At 35.9% G+C, this 5,826-nt stretch overlaps 1 long non-coding RNA gene across 1 annotated transcript; it reads left to right on the forward strand.

Moving 5' to 3' along the window:
- The first annotated feature begins 876 nt into the window (after positions 1 to 876).
- On the forward strand, positions 877 to 1,769 carry LOC122039959. Its single transcript, XR_006128456.1, has 2 exons — positions 877 to 1,127; positions 1,219 to 1,769. It is a non-coding gene; the product is annotated as an uncharacterized LOC122039959 (long non-coding RNA).
- The last annotated feature ends 4,057 nt before the right edge of the window (positions 1,770 to 5,826 follow it).

A 5,826-nucleotide genomic window follows, 5' to 3' on the forward strand; every position in this document is an offset into this window, starting at 1 on the left:
ATAATTTTAAATTAGTTAAAATTATTTTAGAATGGTTGTAGCTAAATTTAAATTTCAAACTCTTCTAGCTTCATCGTGTCTTGGTGATGAGATTTTTCTTGTGCTTCATCTTTAAATCAAACCACTCTAAAACTCTATTTATCTTCTATTGTTGCTTTAAAATGGCAATCAATGTAACCACCATATGCCGACCATAACAATCCAAGAAATCTAGTGTTTTTTCTTGTTAAGATTTACGTTGACGGCATCGCAGCTCATGCCGAGGACTTTGACTCGATTTACGATTTCTTGTTTAAACGAATAGTGCAATTGAACTCTATAGGGACCTTCCAGTCATAGACATAGTCAACCTTTTGGAAAGTCAACGGACGATCTGATCAGTTGATCTCTTCTCTACCTTTGGAAACTTCATCGTGGCCACCCGTGGATACATCTGAGGGTGTAGATTAAATCCATCAAAAAAGGGAAAGAAAAGACTCCTATACGTCAGCGAGGACGAAATCGAGGCTCGCATACGGTTCCTCCCAAGCTTTCCAACAGCCACTGCGAATCGTTGGTTGTTCAGTTACCGACGGATGGCGGATACGGCATCTGCAGCGAATCAGATGCGAATTGAAAGAGGCAGCGGATCCTAAGTGCCGGAGCGGCCACGAATCTCTCCACTTACAGAGACGATGGCCGTCCGATCGTAGATCCACGGTATAAGACCGATACGCACCGCCGCAAATATTCCAAGCCCGTGTGGAGAAAAGTAGCGAATCGCCCTCCCCGGACACGGCCTCCATTGCGCCTCCTCTGCTTCCTCCCTCTTTCTCTTCCACCACTCGGACTAGCTATAAATGGCGGCGGGCGTCTGCTCTGAGAACTCCCAGTTCCACAAGCATCAGTAGTATTGCATATGTCTCAAAGGCCCAGCGTCCCACACTCTTCCTCCGTGGCCTTCGCCATTCACTCTCATCTCTTGGTTTCCAGCGATTTGAAACCCAACTGGTTTTAGCCTTCTTCTCTGCTTGTAAAGGAGTCGCATTTTCCACGTTTGAGAGAGAGACAGAGATTTTGAGCCCGCCTTTGGCCTAAAGCAGCGATCTTGAGTTTGTTTGAAATGGGGATGACGGGATTCGTAGAAGGTGGCGTCGCTTCTATTGTGCCTCACTTTATTTGTTCTTAATGATTTTCATTATCTAAGATTGCTGATAAAGTCGAGAGACAATCTGACAGGTAAATCAGAAGTTAAACAAAATAGAGCCCGGTCAAGACCCTTCAAGTCATGTTCAAATGGGGTGAGACTTGCATCCTATATGGACCCTACTTTGAGATCCTTGCTACTCACAGCCCAACCCCGAGACTATGGCTACTCGATGCCTAACTCCCGACTCCAAGATCCAAGTCACTCAGCGCCCGATCCCTAACCTCGGGACTAAGGTTACTCAGCACATGACTCTCGACTTCGAGATCCTTGCTACGTGGCGCACAACTCTTGACTATGAGGTCCTTATCATTTGGCGTCTCTGTAGGGACGACATGGTCAAGAATGTAGAGAACGTATGTGAGTAGGACATCCTCTCAATCTGAACGTGGGACAAGTGGAAAACGTGGGCTCCGCTTCCTCCGCTAGGGTAAATGTATAAAAGAGAGTCCACCACTACGGGCTTAGGTATGCGTAGATAAACTCAGACACTTCATTCCACTTGACCATATGTTTTCTTTTTTGATTTCTTCTCCGATCATCAGAGCTAATTTAAGCGTCAGAGCGACTATGTCAAGGTCTACATTAACCTCCATTCTGTAAGTCCGGTGAGATCGACTAGAAGGGGATGAATAGTCTACAATTAAAATTAAAACAATTCTCTTGCTATTTGAACTTAGCAAGAACAAAAGACACATTAATTTAAAAAAATAACATAAAATAAAGTAAGAGATAAGGAGTTTACTTAGTTACAACCAAAGTAGTTGTCAATCCAAGGCAGTTGTAAAACTCCACTAAAAGATATCTTTTGATGAAGGTGAAGTAACCTCTTATAATCATTGAAAGCATAGAATTAAAAATAGAAAAAAAAAATTCGAGTACAGAGTGTGTTGTTCTGAGCTTCGAGTATTGGGGCTCTATTTATAGTTCACTGATCGAAGTTAGTCGTTGACTAACATGGCACCTCCGGAGTGCCTAGACCCGATCCGGACGCTTGAACTTGGTCGACTCTATTGGTCTTGTGTGGCCGACAAGAGGGGGTAAATTGCCTATAAAATAAAAATCATCCCTTTCTCGATCTTTCAACTGAGTTAGATAGCACAATTAAATTTAACAAAAATGAAGTACATAAAAATGAACAACTAAAGAAATAAAGTAAGAAGGTTGGATCTACTTGGTTGCAACCTACATGGTTGTTAATCCAAAGCGTTGAAAAACTCTACTAGAAATACTCCTTCGTTGAAGGCAGAGTGACCTCTTACAAATGTTGACAACTCAAGAAAAAGACTATGAAAGATTACAGTAGTTGTTGTTCAAGTTGTGTTCTATTTCCTAACTTCAAGAGTCTTTTTATAGTCTCTGGAAAACTCTATCCGAAGCTGGAAGGCGTCTTCCATTGAGTTTAAGGTGCCTTCAATTAGAGAAGTTTTATCGTCAAAAATAAAACTTCATCTTCGGCCAATTGTCATATGAAGGCGTCTCGACATTGTTCATGGAAGGCGCCTTCCTTGAGACAGATCAGCTTCTTTACTTATCGTCTTCGCATGGGTGATGCTTCGGTTAATCAGAGTTGAGCTCATCCGAACCCAACTCCAACCTTCTCTTCAAGCAGACTTTCTTCTCGGCTTCTCATCTCTCAAATGTCACGTACGTCCTTCTCGTCCATCGGTATACTTTTCTGCAACACCTCGTCCCTCGGATGTACCGACCCCGTCGACTCCTTTCTCGTGTTATCCTTCTTGCTAGCTGAGTCTTTCGCTCGACTTCTTGTGCTCCTAAGTTCTTACATACTTAGGCACAAGGCATCAAAGACAAACATGACCTAACTTAACTTAGTTAACCACATCAAAACTATCACGGGGTACTTATAATCTCTTTTTTTTTTTATGTGCATCAACCTAAGCTAAAGTTAGGGTTAAACCAAAATGTAATAATATCATTATGTAAAGTAAGTTGTAATTATAACAAAAAAAATTGCAATACATGGATAAAAAGATCCTAATTAATTCTCCCTTAACTTGTACTTATTTATCTCCTTTTAATCACATAAAAAATAAAAAAATAGGAAAAAAATAAATTGTTATAAAAAATTGGAAATAGTTTCTAGAGGTACAAAACAAGAAATACCAGGCAAATAATTTTTAAAAATATTCTATTTTTACTAATTAATTTTCTATTTTGACAAAATTAATTTAAAAATTAGTTTTCGGTGTCAAAAAATCCTAAATATTTTTGTCAAACTTAAACAGAATTATCTATATTGGTAAAAAAAAAATCATAATAAGATATTATTCTAATCAAATAGAGTTGATTAATCTCAACAGAACAACCTAATTTTGAAAATAAGTCTTGAAAAATATATTTTCAACCTTAGAAATTTTGCTAATTTTTTTGAATATATAAAATAGATTTTTTAATGCCAAAAAATTTAAATTTTCCAAATTTCTATATTCTTGTATTTTTAATATTAAAAATTAAATTTTTAAAAAATAATTCATAATAATTCAGATAATATTTAGAAAATGTCAAAAAAAAATTATTAAGATATAGAACATCATGTTTTATCTCAAACAAATAAAAATTTTCAAAAAATAAGTATGCATAATAATTTTAAATTTCAAAATAAGATTTTTATTAATAATTTTACAGAAAATAACTCAACAATCAAAAAAATTTTGAAAAATAAATTTATTGGTAGATAATATTTTTATTTTGCATAGATAAAATTTTAAGCAGAAAATATGATTAGAAATTTGATGAAATAATTGAATAAAAGAAAATAAATTAAGTAAATTTTTTAGCATGCATAAACATTAATTTAATGAGCTAAGAATACACACATAAAAATTACTCAAAAATTATTTTTCTATTTAAAGTAATTTCTATCCTAATAAATTAAAAATTAAGAAATTTAATCTAAAAAGAATTTTAGAATCCAATATAGATTTTTTCTACTCGATTCACTAAAATTTTTGATGATGCATAATTTTTAGAGATTTTCCTGACCTATCTTTGGTGATTTCTAATGTACCAACTGATTCTACTATAATTTGATTTTAAAAAAATATTTGAACATGCATGGTCATTTTTCCATTTTCTTTATTTTTATTTTCAGGTTTTCATTTTCTATTTTTAAATTATTAAACATATCTAATGGATATGAATTTGTTAAGTTTAATTCTAACCTACCATTATCTTTTTCTAATTGTATTATATTTTTTGAAAATATTTTAATAAATTCGAAAGACTATTTGGGAGAAAGTGTGCGTACCTTACTTACCTCGCAGTTTGTTCCTCCCCCTTCATCGCTACTTTCCTCGGATGATCATCCTCCTTCATTGATGCTCATCTCTGAGTACTTTTGGCATCCCTCTCATGGTCTGCCATCAGGGCTAGTCCGGCGTAAGCCTCAATCTCGAACTTGGAGGATGACGATTCATCCCACGTTGCCTTCAAATTCTTGTGCTTCGATCTTGTTGGCTTTTTGCCCTTGTCTTTCTCCTTCTTCAGTTCGGGGCAGTCATCCTTAATGTGCATTTCTTTTTGGTAGTTGTAGCATCGAACCTTCCTTTTACTCCGAAAGTACTTTTTCACCTGCAACTTATTAAATTTATTAGATTTAATAAACTTATTAAATTTTCTTACCAATAATACTACTTCATCTTGGTCGATGGATGCTTCGGAGTCAGGATCATTTGTTCTTGCCTTCAGGGCAATTGTTTGACTTGGCTTCTTTACTTCTGCACATCTAGATTCGTGAAGTTTTAAAGTGAAAAATAAATTTTCTAATATACTAACCTCTAGATCTTTAGAAATATAGTAGGAGTCGACTATAGAGGACTATTCGGGTGTCCTTGGAAAAACATTTAATGTGTACCTTAGAGAATCTCAATTTGTTACCTTTGTTCCGAGATTTGTGAGTCTGGTGATCAGCTCCTTCAGTTTAGTGTGCAGCTATGCTACTAACTCTCCTTCTTTTAGCCGGAGGTTTATCAGTTGGTTTCGGAGAAGGTCTTGTCTCGCGAGCTTTGGTTCAGATGTTTCTTCGTGTAGCTCCAAGAACTTTTCCTAAAGTTCCTTTGCTGATTCATAGGCGTTGATCCTGCTGATTTCCTAAGGTGGCAACACACTTAGTATATAGAATTCGGCTCATCCTTTCACCATAAAGTCTGCTTGCTCTTTCTTTGTCCAAAGATGCTCTTCTTTTTGTCCATCTTTTTGATCTTTTGGAACTTCAAAACTGTATTAATTAATAATAAAACTTCAAAATCAGTTTTAAAAAATACATCCATTCGCTTTTTTCCATAGGGTGAATTCCCCCTCAAATTTTGATAGATAAATACTCGGTTCAACCATCGTCTTATTGCTTTAGAGGTGGTTAGTCCTTCTAAAGCTGCTTGGCTCTGATACCACTTGTTGGTCCTGTGTGGTCGACAAGAGTGGGGTGAATTGCCTGCAAAATAAAAATCACCCCTTTCTCAATCTTTCAACTGAGTTAGATAAAGAAGTGCATAAAAATGAACAACTAAAGAAAGAAAGTAAGAAGGTTGGATTTACTTGATTACAAATTAGGTGGTTGTTAATCCAAGATGTTGAAAAAATCTACTAGAAATACTCTTTTATTGAAAGTGGAGTAGCCT

Source organism: Zingiber officinale, chromosome 2A, assembly GCF_018446385.1.
Source record: "Zingiber officinale cultivar Zhangliang chromosome 2A, Zo_v1.1, whole genome shotgun sequence".
Lineage (NCBI taxonomy): Eukaryota > Viridiplantae > Streptophyta > Magnoliopsida > Zingiberales > Zingiberaceae > Zingiber > Zingiber officinale.